Raw genomic sequence first — 17,105 nt, forward strand, 5'->3', positions numbered from 1 at the left:
CACATTTATTTAGACCTCTTATCACGTGGGTAGAAATCGTATCATTGTCCAGTCAATACGAACTGTATTCTAAAGGCAACCATTGTTTCTACTAGAAAGGACAGAGTTGTGTTTCTTGCTCAGGCCTCTTCGTTTGGGCCTGCCCATCCGGCACTTCACAGGTTCCTGTCAGTATCATGAGCTGCTTCAGCTACGTGCTTGAGAAGGGTGTTTTCCTTAAGGTATCCTGCAGAATGCTCTCCAGTCTGTTGCGTTTTTGCCTTACCCACACATGTTTTCCAGAGAGAAGGTGTTTTGGAATAAGAGAATGCATTGATGATTGCCTACCCTGTAAACATAAAGGAGAAATCGATGCTGGAGAGAGCAACAAAATTCTTAAAGCCTGTCATTACTTTGCCTGACAAAACAAAAATAACACCCTATCCTTATCATAAAAAATATGCCCATGAAATCATGCAGTTGCAGTAGCCAACTCTCAACACGAAGGGATGCTGACCTCATTGTGTTAGTTCAACGCCGAGATCATGAATGGTCTAAAATATAGTGTTAGCCTCTAACATATCTCATACTAAGTCAACCAAATGTAGAGTCGGCTTGCTAGGATATGTATCAAAATCAAAAGTGACATTTTCTCAAAGATACATTCTGGCTTTAAATCTGTGTTAAAATGTCTGTGCATGAGAACAGGCCCTTAAATGCAATGCTTGCCCCCTCTCTTCATTCTTTCTGAATCTGAGCTTGTCAAGGATTATAGTGTGCAACCTCTGCTGACAGTAGATAAATAACTGACAGTATTTTAGCAGAGTTGCTGGGTTCTCTGCAGAGTAATTTGTTTTCTCCTTTCTACCCAGTCTTTAATGTTTTGTTATAAACATCTATAGCAGGGCACAGTTAATAGAAATGACTTATAGAGAAAGACCTGTAAAAAATAGACTGCATTGGCAAAAGTCTTTTTTTTAAGTGTTTTCTTTCCGTATATTATACAAATATTATAATATTGTACCAGGTTCCAACATTTATGTAAATGTTCTTTTTATTATAATGGGCACAAAAGACACACTGCTGGAGGAACAGAAAAAACAAGTTTACAAGACATTGAAGGATAGCACTCCTGAGATTGTGGTTCTCAAACTCTCTGATCAGAAGTCCCCTTCACATTCTTAAAAATTATTGGGACCCCAGGCTTCCTTGATGGTCCAGTGGTTAAGATTCCACCTTGCAATGCAAGGGACACAAGTTCGATCCCTGGTCCAGAAAGATCCCACGTGCCATGAAGCAACTACACCTGTGAATCACAACTACTGAACCAACACTCTAGAGCCTGTGAGTCACAACTGCTGAAGCCCACACCTAGAGCCTGCGCTCTGCAGCAAAGAATCCACCACAGTGAGAAGCCCACATGCCGCACCAAAGAGTAGCCCCTGCTCACCACAACTAGGGAAAACCCAAATGCAGCAGTGAAGACCCAGAGCAGCCAAAAAATAAATAAATCAATCTTCTTTTAAAAATTATTAGAATGCCAAAGATTTTTGTTTGTTGAGCTTAGACCAATCAATAGTTACTAAATTAGAAATTAAAACGGGGGGGGGGGGAGTTTTAAAATTGACATTGTGTCATTTAAAAGTAACAATAAAGAGCCAAATACATGTTAACATAAATAATGTATTTTTAGGAAACTAACTATATTTTACCAAATAATAAGAAAAGAGTGAGATTATTTAATATTTTTCTAAATTTGTAACATCTGTCCAAATAGAAAAAAGTTAAATTCTTTATATTTGCTTACGCATTTGATCTGCTGCAATATGTTGTTTTGGTGGAGGTTTATGAAGAAAATTCTGCCTCACAAAGAGAGTTGGCAAACGATAGAGTGTTTTAATGACCTATTCAGATTATTGTAGATATTCTTTTTCTGCCACTACACCTGAACTTGACAAGTAGGAGACTCTTAGAAGTTAGTCTAAAACTAGTGACTCTTCATGCTCTGTTGCTGCTGCTGCTGCTGCTGCTGCTGCTAAGTTACTTCAGTCATGTCCTACTCTGTGCGACCCCATAGACTGCAGCCCACCAGGCTCCCCCATCCCTGGGATTCTCCAGGCAAGAACACTGGAGTGGGTTGCCATTTCCTTCTCCAATGCAAGAAAGTGAAAAGTGAAAGTGAAGTCGCTCAGTCGTGTCCAACTCTTAGTGACCCCATGGACTGCAGCCTACCAGGGTCCTCCATCCATGGGATTTTCCAGGCAAGAGTACTGGAGTGGGGTGCCATCGCCTTCTCTGTCATGCTGTGTTACTTGCTGTTTAAGTAGATTTTATAGCATCCTGTGGGGCTTCCCAGGTGGCACTAGTGGTAAAGAGCCTGCCTGCCAATGCAGGAGACATAAGATACGCAGGTTTCATCCCTGGGTTGGAAAGATCCCCTGGAGAAGGGTATGGCAACCCATCCAGTATTCTTGCCTAGAAAATCCCATGGACAGAGGAGCCTGGCAAGCTATAGTCCATAAAGAGTTGGATACAACTGAAGCGACTTAGCATGCATGCATGTAGCATCCTATACTGGTTACTTGGAAAATGCAGGTTCATTGAATTATGCAGCTCTTCCAAGTATTGACACAATTCCTTATTTCAAAGAATCACATAGTTAATATCGTCACTGGTATCAGAAGAATTTTTGATTCTTAGAAAGTTGTGAACCTCACTATGTAGCTACAGTTTTTCCCAAAATTCTACTTTTTAATTAAAAACTTGAATTTATCATTGTAACAAATGTTATCAATTGCTTACCTTGAAGTGACAGGTTCATATGGCTCATATTTGAGAAAATGTCTTCCAGATACCCAAGTCCGATCAACCATGGTTTGTCTATTCATTGTTCTATTAAGTAAAATTGGTGTTTCATTAAAAAAAAAAAAATAAGCAGCTACTATTGCCCACAACTCAATCATATAAATACTTTCACTTTTTTATATGATTGTCCAAGCCAGACTTCAGCAATACGTGAACCGTGGACTTCCAGATGTTCAAGCTGGTTTTACAAAAGGCAGAAGGAACCAGAGATCAAGTTGCCAACATCTGCTGGATCATGGAAAAAGCAAGAGAGTTCCAGAAAAACATCTATTTCTGGTTTATTGACTATGCCAAAGCCTTTGACTGTGTGGATCACAATAAACTGTGGAAAATTCTGAAAGAGATGGGAATACCAGACCACCTGACCTTCCTCTTGAGAAACCTATATGCAGGTCAGGAAGCAACTGTTAGAACTGGACATGGAACAACAGACTGGTTCCAAATAAGAAAAGGAGAACGTCAAGGCTGTATATTGTCACCCTGCTTATTTAACTTATATGCAGAGTACATCATGAGAAACACTGGGCTGGAAGAAGCACAAGCTGGAATCAAGATTGCCAGGAGAAATACCAATAACCTCAGATATGCAGATGACACCACCCTTATGGCAGAAAGTGAAGAGGAACTAAAAAGCCTCTTGATGAAAGTAAAAGTGGAGAGTGAAAAAGTTGGCTTAAAGCTCAACATTCAGAAAACGAAGATCATGGCATCTGGTCCCATCCCTTCATGGGAAATAGATGGGGAAACACTGGAAACAGTGTCAGACTTTATTTTGGGGGGCTCCAAAATCACTGCAGATGGTGACTGCAGCCATGAAATTAAAAGACGCTTACTCCTTGGAAGGAAAGTTATGACCAACCTAGATAGCATATTCAAAAGCAGAGACATTACTTTGTCAACAAAGGTCCGTCTAGTCAAGGCTATGGTTTTTCCAGTGGTCATGTATGGATGTGAGAGTTGGACTGTGAAGAAAGCTGAGCGCCAAAGAATTGATGCTTTTGAACTGTGGGTTGGAGAAAACTCTTGGAGAGTCCCTTGGAGTTTTCTTGATGCAAAGAGATCCAACCAGTCCATCCTAAAGAAGATCAGTCCTGGGTGTTCATTGGAAGGACTGATGCTAAAGCTGAAACTCCAGTACTTTGGCCACCTCATGCAAAGAGTTGACTCATCAGAAAAGACCCTGATGCTGGGAGGGATCGGGGGCAGGAGGAGAAGGGGACGACAGAGGATGAGATGGCTGGATGGCATCACCGACTCAATGGACATGAGTTTGAGTGAACTCTGGGAGTTGGTGATGGACAGGGAAACCTGGCGTGCTGCGATCACAAAGAGTCTGACACGACTGAGCAACTGAACTGAATTGAACTGAACCGAACCTTGGTATACAAAGGTGCTTTATGGGTATTTCCAATTTTATCACACAGAATATTAAAAGAAGTATCTTGAAAAGATGAAATTTAATAAAATTAGTAATTTTAATGCCTCTTTAATGGTGTTTTTGAGTGAAACTGATGTTTTGCTCTCTTTTACTGCAAACGCAGTTGGTTAAAAATACATTGACTGGGAAACCAATACAATATTGTAAAGTAATTATCCTTCAATTAAAAATAAATTTTTAAGAACTCAACACTCAAAGACTAAGAAACAAAAACAATACGGTGACTGGGGGACTATACTGGTGCTCCAGTGGTTAAGAATACTCCTTCCAGTGCAAGGGACGTGGATTCAATCCCTGGTTGAGGAACTAAGATCCCACATGTGAGGGGGCATCTAAGCCCAAATGTGGCAGCCCCTGAGCCCACGCACCGCAAAAAGAGAAGCCCACGTGCCACAACTAAGACCCAACACAGCCAAATAAATATTAAAAAAGAGAGAGAATACACTGACTGATTGCCATTGCCCTAAGGCATCAACTGTTTTACCTGTCAGTTTTTTAGTATCAGAGCAATGTCAAGACAGTGAAAAAGGCAAATTACGCCTTAGTATTATTATGAAAATAGCTTGACTTTGCAGACTCCATTAAAGGGTCTTGAATACCCCCAAGAATTCACAGACTACCCTTTGAGAACCACTGTCAAATGGAATTGATAGTGATGCATGTCTGGTATCAGTCATTGGAATTGCCTCACTTTTAGTTCTCATAGACTAATTTTTCTTGCTCTAAATGTTAATATATTAATATTAACATCTAGGTTTAGCAGTTGATAGCAAACAAGTGTTGATGATATAGAAGAAAATTTTCTCAAACCGAATATTTCTCAATGTGGGCTCAAGAATTAGGAAGCCATGAGAGAGTTCTTGGATATAAGAAATTCTGTTTTGATCCTGAAGCTTCCGTGAGTGGCTCATAACTGGGTATGTTCTAGTTGAGGAAGGTGAGGTAGAAGTGGCCTGTGATGGCAGGTGAGGAGTTTGAAATTGTTAGAGTAGCAATAGTTGTAAGTTCCACCATGACCTCATCACCTGGAAAGTGGGGAAATTGTCTGAGCTTTTTATTTAAAGCAAAATGATTTTTATGAGCCATATGATATTTGCCGTATTTTCCATAAAGTAATGATAAAACAAATTTATGCAATGTTGATAATGGTTAAGGATGTAAATTCGGAAAGGAAAAGGCCCAGTCATTAAGAAATAAAAGCAGGTTGGAAGCATACTTAGGTAAATCATGTGCTATAACATTGAAAGAATTTGACAATACTACATTTTTAGTAATTTGGGAGATTTCTAACTGAAGACAGATGATTGATATAAAATGGAAAATGATGCTTTATTACTTGAGAGTAAAATAAATTACTTTTTACACTATTTGATTCTCTGAGGTTTAAAAATACAGTATTACAAACAAAATTAATGACCATCTCCTCAAAGGATTTGTATTGGATGATCAGATGTTATGTTTTCCAACCCAAGGTAAATTATCCTGGTTTTCTTGTTTCTCAGATAGCTTGAGAAAAGTCTGGTAAGTAGATTGCTTTAAATCTTTCAGGTTTTACAGGTCATTAGAATGTATAGAATAGAATGCTTTTGATGGAGCATCTTCAGGTGCTACAGCAGAATGTGAACAGAGAGACAAAATACCGACTTTTGGATACCGGTGTTCTTTGAGCTATTTCCTTGTTACGTTGAAATCTGTTTTTCTAAGGGAGAAATGATCCTCACAGAATTATAGTTCTGGAAAAGATGGTCACATGGTCTGGCCATCTGCCTTTCTGCACACTCTACCAAGCTTTCTCAGACCTGTGAGAATCCATCTTCCTTGTCTTAATCTCTAAAAAGATGATTCCATACATGCTTTCCAGGAGCACTGAAATAACTGAGTTAGTTCTCAGTTGTGTGTGTGTGTGCTCAGTCATGTCCAACTCTGTGACCCCACGGACTGTAGCCTGCCAGGCTCCTCTGTCCATGGAATTTTCCAGGCAAGAATACTGGAGTGAGTTGCCACTTTCTACTCCAGAGAATCTTCTCAGTTAAATATCCTTAACGTAAGGAATATCAGCCTTATAGCTAGTTATTTTAAGTAAACTAGTTTAAGATCGACTAGGAATGATGGGTATCTGCCCTTTGAATGGGATTGTTTATCTTCCCTTTGAATGGGATTTTCTAACCAGATCTGTATTTATCCGTCAGCTGGACAACCAGAGCTCATGTGAATAATAAAGATCTTTCTAGTTGATTATAGTTATTCCCAATTCAGTGACAAGTTTTCTTAAGTTATATGTCTTTGCCTAGAAGTGTTTGTCTTGTTGACTGTTTTTGTCTTTAAAGAATTTCAAGTGAACTCTGGTATTTTAGAAAAAAAAAAAATCTCCCTAGAGAATTTTGCTAGAATCTTTAAAAAGTTGTAATGAAATACCTGGCTTAAATGATTATGTGTTACAACACCAAATAGTTTTGTCTCCTAACAGTACTATCAGATGTATCTCTGGGAGCCTAGTCCAGGATTCTTAATTAATAGGCGAATAAATACTGGGAAATTCATGGTCAAAAAAATAGCCTTACAAAATCCTCATTTATAATTTCCAAAATTCTATTCATAGATCCCTTTCTAAGTAAATTTCAAATTGGGCATATGAAAATGATTACAGATTCAACATTTAGTTTCTCATTGCCTCTTGGGCTGTTTTTAACTTTCTTACACACACAGTTCAGTTCAGATCAGTTCAGTCGCTTAGTCGTGTACCACTCTTTGCGACCCCATGAACCACAGCACGGCAGGCTTCCCTGTCCATCACCAACTCCTGGAGTCCACCCAAACCCATATCCATTGAGTCGGTGATGCCATCCAACCATCTCCTCCTCTGTCGTCCCCTTCTCCTCCTGCCCTCAATCTTTCCCAGCATCAGAGTCTTTTCAAATGAGTCAACTCTTCGCATCAGGTGGCCAAAGTATTGGAGTCTCAGCTTCAACATCAGTCCTTCCAATGAACACCCAGGACTGATCTCCTTTAGGATGGACTGGTTGGATCTCCTTGCAGTCCAAGGGATTCTCAAGAGTCTTCTCCAACACCACAGTTCAAAAGCACCAATTCTTTGGTGCTCAGCTTTCTTCACAGTCCAGCTCTCACATCCATACATGACCACTGGAAAAACCATAGCGTTGACTAGATGGACCTTTGTTAACAAAGTAATGTCTCTGCCTTTTAATATGCTGTCTAGATTGGTCATAACTTTCCTTCCAAGGAGTAAGCGTCTTTTAATTTCATGGCTGCAGTCACCGTCTGCAGTGAATTTGGAGCCCCCAAAAATAAAGTCTGACACTGTTTCCAGTGTTTCCCCATCTATTTCCCATGAAGGGATGGGACCAGATGCCATGATCTTCATTTTCTGAATGTTGAGCTTTTTTTTTTTTTTTAAATTTTATTTTATTTTTAAACTTTACAATATTGTATTAGTTTTGCCAAATATCAAAATGGATCCGCCACAGGTATACATGTGTTCCCCATCCTGAACCCTCCTCCCTCCTCCCTCCCCATACCACCCCTCTGGGTCGTCCCAGTGCACCAGCCCCAAGCATCCAGTATCGTGCATCGAACCTGGACTGGCAACTCGTTTCATACATGATATTTTACATGTTTCAATGCCATTCTCCCAAATCTCCCCACCCTCTCCCTCTCCAACAGAGGCCATAAGACTGTTCTATACATCAGTGTCTCTTTTGCTGTCTCGTACACAGGGTTATTGTTACCATCTTTCTAAATTCCATATATATGCGTTAGTATACTGTATTGGTGTTTTTCTTTCTGGCTTACTTCACTCTGTATAATAGGCTAATGAGGTGGATGAAACTGAATGTTGAGCTTTAAGCCAACTTTTTCACTCTCCACTTTCACTTTCATCAAGAAGCTCTTTAGTTCTTCTTCACTTTCTGCCATAAGGATGGTGTCATCTGCATATCTGAGGTTATTGATATTTCTCCTGGCAATCTTGATTCCATCTTGTGCTTCTTCCAGCCCAGTGTTTTTCATTATGTACTCTGCATATAAGTTAAATAAGCAGGGTGACAAAACAGCCTTGATGTACTCCTTCTCCAATTTGGAACCAGTCTATTGTTCCATGTCTGGTTCTAACTGTTGCCTCCTGACCTTACACACTATGTCAGCATAAAGAAGTTCCACTTATAGTCATTACTGTCTAGGTGGTGTTATCTCTAGAATGTCATAAACTTAAGCTCTGGTTACCATTTCCTGCCTAACAAGGTTAAAAAATTCTTTAAACTTGACTCATTTCTTAAACATACTAATTGCTGCACAAGTTGCAATTTGATTGTTATATGTTTATAACAGTCATCTTCACCAGCTCAAGGCTCATATCTGCCTTTGCTTCCCTCTTTCACAACCTTTTTGATGAAATTCTTATACCAAACTTACTTAGCACCACGGGTCAGGAGTGAGTGAATTATGAAGTAGATAGCTGGATGATACAGATATATGGATGGATGAGTGGGTTGAATGGATGGGTAGGTAGGTAGGTAGAGTATTTCTTTGTTACACATATTTGTGTCTTATATATGACTGTGTGTGTTTATTTATTTCTTATATTAAATTAAATATATTTTTCCTTTCCTTTCTCCAAATTGACACAGCTTCTTTTTATTCAGCCCCCATTCTGTTTCCTCCCCCATTCTGGAGTAATATCTTTTGTGTTGCTCTTTAGAGATGCCCTGAAATCCTCTGCCTTCCATGGACATTTGCCTTGATTTAAGTTCCCCTGATTGTGAATTTACTTGCAGCAAAGGCACTGTGCAATCCACTGCACCACTTAAGTGTGTAACAGAGCTTTGCACTTTTCACACTATCTCCTAGCCCAACTCATTTCACATTGTAAATGATGTCATTTTAGATCCTAAGGTCCTCCAGGACAGAAACAAACTTTTTGCTTGTTTCTTTGTTTGTTTGGGGAGACCTTTTCGATGGCATCTAACCAGAATACCTGGCATGTGGGAGACTTAGTTGATGTTACTCAATGTTGATGGTGATGAATTAGAAAGTAACTCTTTGATGATTGACTCTTACTTGCTCAGTTCGTCCAGTTGAGGACAAGTGTCTCATCCTGGCAAGAGAGAGGAATTAGATGAACTGAGTGACAGGTGGAGATGGCCGTGAGATCAGCATTACTTTTACAAAGCATATTTTCATTTGTTTTTGGTTTAGGTTTTTTAATGAAATGCCTTTATAGGAGTTGTAAATGTGATTCAGAATTTTGTTAAATCTTAACAGAAGAGTAGTATACAAAAGTGAACTGATGGGTTTTTGGAAGAAAGTTTCAAAGTGGCCAAAACCAAAGTAATTTCTTACTTATTATCAAAAAATAAATCTGGAAGGAGAGATCCTTATTTTTTCACCTATCCCTCTGCCATAATCCAGATGTGTAAATCATGTAAATATAATCCATTGAAATTACTTTCTAAATTTCTGTTTACAATCTCAAGTGAATGAGATTCAATAGCTTTAGATTACTCAGACTAAGGTTCGGTGACCAGATTTTTATTTCTTTTTTTTTAAACTCAATCACAGCAAAGAATTCCAAGGTAGAATAGCAATAACTATTATAAATTATGTAAGGTTTTTTCCCCTTGTATCATCTTTATTGGCTATGCAACTAATTAGCTATTTCAGCAGTATTCAGGCTAGCATCGTTTGTTGGTTAAACAAAAGAAGGAGAAATTTCAGAAACACAAAGAGACGAAATGTTTGAGATTTGTTCTTGCTCAGATGTGTACCTCAGAGTGCCTATCTCCTGTTGAAGGAAATAATTTATCGTGATCTTAGTCAAAAGCATTTCTCTCTTTGCTGTCCTCTTTTATTAATTTAGATATGTTTCTAAGATGAGAAATGATGTTACTTCTAATTATGGTTACATGTAGTTAATTTCCTTCTTTTTTCCTAAGCTTGGTGTGAAAGGCAGTTTCCTCCAAAAGAGGAAGGTGGGGGGAGCTGGTTACTGGGAGGGGAGAATACTGATAGAGCTGATCTTCCTGTTGCCTTAGCAACAGATTTATTTATTAGGGGTTGAAATGACATGAGTTAATATACCGCATACCTGCTGATCGGCAAACTCTCCTATTTCAGCTGCAGTTGACAATTAAGTCCTGGACAGCTACAGCCAGGGGTTAATGTTCCTCATTAGGAGAACTAGGTCATTACTGGGAAATCAAGGCACTTAAGGCAGCATGGGTAAAATACAAAATTCAGCATCTAGAGGAGTGAGGCTTTTTTATGTTAATTAACCTTATTTTCCTAGATTTAAAAAAAAAATCTTATATGCACATGACAGTGGATCAATTAATTGAAAAAAAAAAAAAAGGAGCTAGTTTACTTTATTCTCTGACTTGTCTTCATTTCCTTTGCAAGGATTTCATTATTTTATGGAAAATTCTTATGTCTATATGATGAGTAAAAAGGGTATTAAAATTAAGAAGGGAATCATCATGGAAATCAGCTTTACCACAAGGGAATGAGCAAATAAAAGCCTTGGAAATGAAAATAAATAAGCTTTGCTAATACCTCACCTAAGGAGTAGCATATAAGCCCATCAGAGCTGGGAGATATTTAGAGGTACTTCTTTGCTTCTTTATTAAGCAGTTACATAGTTATTTGACCTTCAGAAACTGAAACTTTGGGAAAGTGATTCCAAGTGGTTTGTAAATATTCTATTTGCAGAAAGCTGTATAGCAGTTTAACAAACAATAACTTTCCAGTTCATAATTGGCTTTTTTTTAATACCAATAAAATTAGATACATTAGTTGAAAGTTTTTATTAAAATGTCTGAGTGGATGTTTTTTTCACTTGATAAATTCATAAATAATGCATCAAGCCCCTTCTGAAAGCTTTGTTGTCTTATTTCCTTAAAGAGCCTTTATATTGAAAGGGGGGTATTTACAGAGTAGAAAAAGATTTATTGCCCAGAATCCTATTTTGTCTTCATTGCTGTGTTGCCTCCATTGAAATCACATCTTGTCAGTTCTTTGACTTCTGATAACTTTCTCTGTGGGATGTAGACAAAGCAAAAAAGTGCTCTTAGCATCAATATCCCCTAAAATACTCTGTCCCTTCAACATCAAAATCAAAATCACTTTGGTTCTCTTCCTCTATTCATATACTAGAAACTGTCCCTATCGACGTGAAAATAATGGATTGACTTCTAGAAACTTAGTTTAGAACTTTTGTTGACATTTTTCCCCCATCAGGAAAAAAAAAAAAAAAAAAAAAAGTACAACTCTGTTTCAATTGATTATCTCTCTGTGATTCAGTGTATATTTTCACCTCCTCCTCCTCCAAAGTGTTTTCCTGTTATATAAGTGAAACTGGGCCCACACATACTTCTTTAGAAAATCCCATTCTAGTGAACCTCTGTTAGTAGCATGTAGATTGCCACTTTATCATCTGATTTAGCATAAAATTACTGCTTTAGGTGGCACCTCTCAAGGCTCCTTCCTTCAGTCAAATATTTCTACTCTGAAATCAGACACAATCCTTACACAACTGCCTCTTTCACCTACTCTGGCCAGTTCTTGGTTTTAACAAGAACTCTTTTAAAGGAGAAATTGTTTCCCCAACTTCAGAATTGCGACCCGAGGGCCAGAGTTCTAGAATGAGGCAGTATGGAAGAGATGGTTAGCTTTTCTCCAAAATGTCTTTATCCTATGGAGGGCATACAGTTGGACCACATTTCCTAGCTTCCACCACAGTTTGGTGTGTCTGCATAACTGGGCTTAGCCAGGAAACATAAGCAGAAGTGATGTGGACCACTTCCAGGCCTGGACTATAAAAATGTCCCAACATTCCACCACATTCTCTTTCTTTTTGGAAAAGCAGACATGGAAGGCACTTGTTAAGAAGGTTGATAGTGACTCTTTTGACTTGGGTCATTGGATTGACCCCTAATGGAAAGGGCTGCCCTTTTGATCTGCCCACTTGCCTATTATTTTGACATGCCCTATTATACATTTTTTAATCCATTTTTTAATGCAGTCACCCTACCTGAATGAATGCAGACAGCTGTTCCAATAATCTAGACAAATACAGTGGTGGTTTGACTAGAGTAATGGGAATGGATGTTGTAAGAAGTAATCAGGATATATTTTAAAGATTTTGGATAAACATAGGTGCTCTTTACTGAGATAGAGGACACATGGGGAGGATAAGGTTTAAAAAGTTTCTTTAGAACATTTTAAGCCTGAGGTATCTTTTAGACACACAAGTGTAAGTTTCAAGTTGAAAGATAGAAATATAAGTCTTTTATTCAGAAGAGCAGCCAGGACTGAAGATAAAAATGTGGGTATTATGAGCATGGATGTTTTCAATTCCTGGGGCTTCCCTGGTGGCTCAGTTGGTAAAGAATTCGCCTGCAGTGCAGGAGACCCAGGTTTGATTGCTAGGGGAAGAAGATCCCCTGGAGAAGGAATTGGCAACCCACTCCAATTTTCCTGGACAGAGGAACTTGGCAGGCTACAGTCAGCCCATTGGGTCGCAAAGAGTCAGACATGACTGAGTGACTAACAAATAAAACTGTTCAATTCCTATATTTAAAAATAGATTGGATTTTGAATCATATAAATTCAATTTTAAGTTTTCTGATTTTAAACATTACATTTATCCTAATTCTGTGGGCAACAGTTGTAACCTAGTGATAGCCTACGTCTCTCATGTCTTCTCATTGCAGGCAGATTCTTTACCACTGAGCCACCAGAGAAGCCCCTAGGTATAGCATAGTAAAGTCCAACCTCTCTACAAGTCCTGATGTCACAATTATCTACTCTCTAACTTCAGTTTTCTTCTTTACATGATAGGGGTAACATTAAGTACATTATAGGATTGTTCTGAGGATTAAAGAAGATGATAATATGAAAGTAAACTCAGTTCCTGGTAGAGAATAAGCACTTAATAAACATTAGCTATTGTTATTACTAAATAATACAAATTATTTCATTCCCTCACATAAAACTGTCACTTTTGCCCACGATCTCTTACTGGTCAAAATCAATTTTTTCTTAACTCCCTGAAAAAAGAGGAGAAAAGAAACAGCTAAATAAAGTCATCTTTTTTTGTCTTCATTTTCAGCCTACCCAAAACAAGTACATACTGTACAGAAAAAATGGAATTAAGCTACAGAGCAAACACTTGTAAGGAGCAGCATCTGCCTTGTAAATGAAGTCTATAAAAGGCTACCAAATGTCCCTTCACATGTTTGTGATTGTTAGGATATTACTAAACCTGGATGGAAAAATGTTTTTTGAGGCTCTTACATCAAGCACCCACATTGTCAATATCACAAATTATTTCCGTTTTTTACAAGATGGCTGCCCCAAGCCTTCACTATAGAATAGCAGTGCTCTTTGAGCAGGACTTAAATAGTTTTAAAGGTATGATTTGCTAAAAAGCACTTTCTACATTTATATGTCACATTTTTAAACACAATTTTTTAAAAAAGATGACTTTAATGAGATTTATATATCACAAATTCCATTTTATATAATACAACTTAATGACTTTTAATCAATTTACAGAGTTCTATAACCATCACTACAATCCAATTTTAGAACATTTTTATCTCCCCAGTAAGAATCTTCATTCCCCTTTGCAGTCTATCCCTGTTTTCATCCTCACCTCAGGAAAACACTAATGTGCTTACTGTCTCTACAGATTTGCCTTTTCTGGACATTTCATGTAAATGGAATCATACACTATGTGATCTTTAGCATCTGGTTTCTTTCACTTAGATCAGAGTTCCTGAGGTTTGTCCATGTTGTAGCAGATAGCAGTGGTCTGTTCCTTTCTGAAGTTGAATAATATTCCTTTGCATGAATATAACACATTTTGATTATTCATTTGTCATTTGATAGATGTTTGGACTGCTTCTGATTTTTTAATGATTGTGAATAATATTCCTCTGAACATTTTCGTAATGTCTTTGTCCAGACACATGTTTTCATTTTGCTTAGGTAGATACCTAGGGATGGAATTGCTGAGTTGTCTGATAAGTTTACATTTGACTTTTTAAGAAACAAGCAAATAACTTTTAAGGATAACACTTATTAACTCTTCTTGCTTACATTCATTCAAGATCAACATGTACACACTGTTGTATTTAAAATGGATAACCAACAAGGACCTACTGTATAGCTCAGGGAACTCTGCTCAATGTTATGTGGCAGCCTAGATAGGAGGGGTGTTGGGCAAGAATGGATCCATGTACATATGTGACTGAGTCCTTTGCTGTTCACCTGAAACCATCACAACATCACTAACCAACTCAATTCCAATATAACATAAAAAGTTTTAAAAAATTATTATTGAACTTCTTATAAAGCCAGTCATTGTACTAAACCAGATAAGGTTAACTCTTGTTTTTCCACTTTCATTGGAATGAAGTGTAGGCTGGACATTTAAAATCTCCTCATTATTCATAAACCTAATGCTGGCCACTTTTTCAGGTGTCTTCAGCAAAATATCTATCATCTTAATATCCAAAACAGATACCAAAGGGCTATGTGATAGGTTGCTACCAGGAATCCAAAGAAGAAAGGCATAATCCTCTGCTCTTTTTAAAAGCCCAGAGACTAGAAAGGAAGACAGGTGTGTACTGCCTGCAAAGATCGCAGTGTCCCTGCCATTTTCTAAAAGAGAACACGTTGCAGTTCTAACACTTGCTTTTCCCCCCTGAATTACACTCTTAATTATGAGTGGTACATCCGTGTCTCTCACATGCAACTCTGAATTTTTCTCTTGGCTGATTCTTCATTTAACTCTCTCTTATTTTTCTGATGGCTATCATAACAAAATGCCACAAAATTGACAGCTTAAAACAACAGGAATGGGGCTTCTCTGCGGTCCAGTGGTGAAGAATTTGCTTGCCAATGCAGGAGACATTGGTTCAAGCCCTGGTTTGGGAAGATTCCACATGCTACAGAGTAACTAAGCCCATGTGTCAGAACTACTGAGACCGCCCCCTAGAGCCCGTGCTCTGCAAAAAGAGAAGCCATTGCTATGAGAAGTCTGTGCTCTACAACTAGAGAGCAGACACCCTGCACCACTTGCTGCAACTAGAGAAAGCCCGTGCTCAGCAATAAAGACATAGCACAGGCCCCAAAATACCAGGAATTTTTTCTATCACATTCCTGGAGGCCGGAAGTACAAAATTGGTATCAGCAAGCTGAAATCCGATGTTAGCAGAGCTTGAGTATCTCTGGACAGTCTGAGGAAGAAACCTCCTTCCCACTTCCGTACATCGTCTAGCCTCTGAAGGCTGCCAGCAATCTTCAGTCTCTGTTCTTTGCCTCTGGGGTCACACTGCCTTCTCCTCTTCCATCGGTATCAGATTTCCATTTACCTCCCCCTTCCCTGGTGGCTCAGACAGTAAAGCGTCTGTCTACAATGCGGGAGAACTGGATTCGATCCCTGGGTTGGGAAGATCCCCTGGAGAAGGAAATGGCAATCCACTCCAGTACTATTGCCTGGAAAATCCTATGGGCAGAGGAGCCTGGTAGGCTGCAGTCCATGGGGTTGCAAAGAGTTGGACGCTACTGAGCGACTTTACTCATGAGGACTTTACTATGAGGACATAAGCGACTGCATTTAGGGGCCACTCAGATATTCCAGAATAATTTCCCATACTCAAGATCCTTGACTTAATCATATTTGCAAAGTCCTTTTTTGTCAAGTAAGGAGTCCCTTGGACAGCAAGGAGGTCAAACCAGTCAATCCTAAAGGAAATCAACTCTGAATATTCATTGGAAAGACTGATGCGGAAGCTGAAGCTCCAATATGGTGGCCACTAGATGTGAAGAGCTGACTCATTGGAAAAGACCCAAATGCTGGGAAAGATTGAGAGCAGGAGGAGAAGGGGACAACAGAGGATGATGGGATGGTTGGATGGTAACACTGACTCAATGGACGTGAATTTGAGCAAACTCCAGGAGATAGTGAAGGACAGAGAAACCTGGTGTGCTGCAGTCCATGGTGTCACAATGAGTCAGACACAATTTAGCAACTGAACAACAACAAGGTAATATTCACAAGTTTCAAGAATCAGAATGTGGAGATTTCCTGAGGGGGCCATTATTCAACCTAACGAAAGTTGCATATGCAGTCGGTATGAGGTTGTTCATTCATTCAGTAATTCTTGAGCAGTGGAATAAGCATTGAGGGTGCAACTGTAAGGAAAAATTCATGTATACAGACTTTGTCTGCTCGGGACTTAAGAGTAGCTATTAATCAAATAAAATTTGCTTTAGCATTACAACAGAGAAAAGAAAAGAAAGAACAATATGTAACTTTTTTATGAACATTACACATTCATTTAAAATACTTTAAATAATACTGAAATGTACAAATGAGAACATTTTATTTATAAAAACTCACTGCAAATATCTACATACAAAAGTAATGCCATTCTTAATATTTATTTCATTCCATACTGCTGTCTACTAATTGTTGATTTTTAAAAATAATTACCCTGGTGATTTTAGCATACAAACTTACCCATATATTTTTCTCTTCCCTTGCCTATTATTCCCTCTTGCACATTAGACCTTTTCTTGCCTAAAAAATTGCTTTTAGTGAGAGTGCTTGTGGCAAACTCATCTGAAATTATCATTTATTTCTCCATTGTTCTTAAGAATATCTTTTCTGAGTATGCAATTCTAGGTTGAGATTAAATCCTTTCAGCTTTACTTTGCTATGGTTCTTGTTGTTTTAGTCATTAAGTCACGTCCAACTATAGCCCATCTGGCTCCTCTGTCCATAGGATTTTCCAAGGAAGAA

The 17,105-nt window shown here is 38.4% G+C and overlaps 1 protein-coding gene across 4 annotated transcripts in view; it reads left to right on the forward strand.

The window, feature by feature from the left end:
• GTDC1 (glycosyltransferase like domain containing 1) overlaps positions 1 to 17,105 on the forward strand; it is a 384,670-nt gene that overhangs the window by 315,974 nt on the left and 51,591 nt on the right. The window lies entirely within an intron of this gene.

Source organism: Bubalus kerabau, chromosome 3 (genome assembly GCF_029407905.1).
Source record: "Bubalus kerabau isolate K-KA32 ecotype Philippines breed swamp buffalo chromosome 3, PCC_UOA_SB_1v2, whole genome shotgun sequence".
NCBI classification, from domain to species: domain Eukaryota; kingdom Metazoa; phylum Chordata; class Mammalia; order Artiodactyla; family Bovidae; genus Bubalus; species Bubalus kerabau.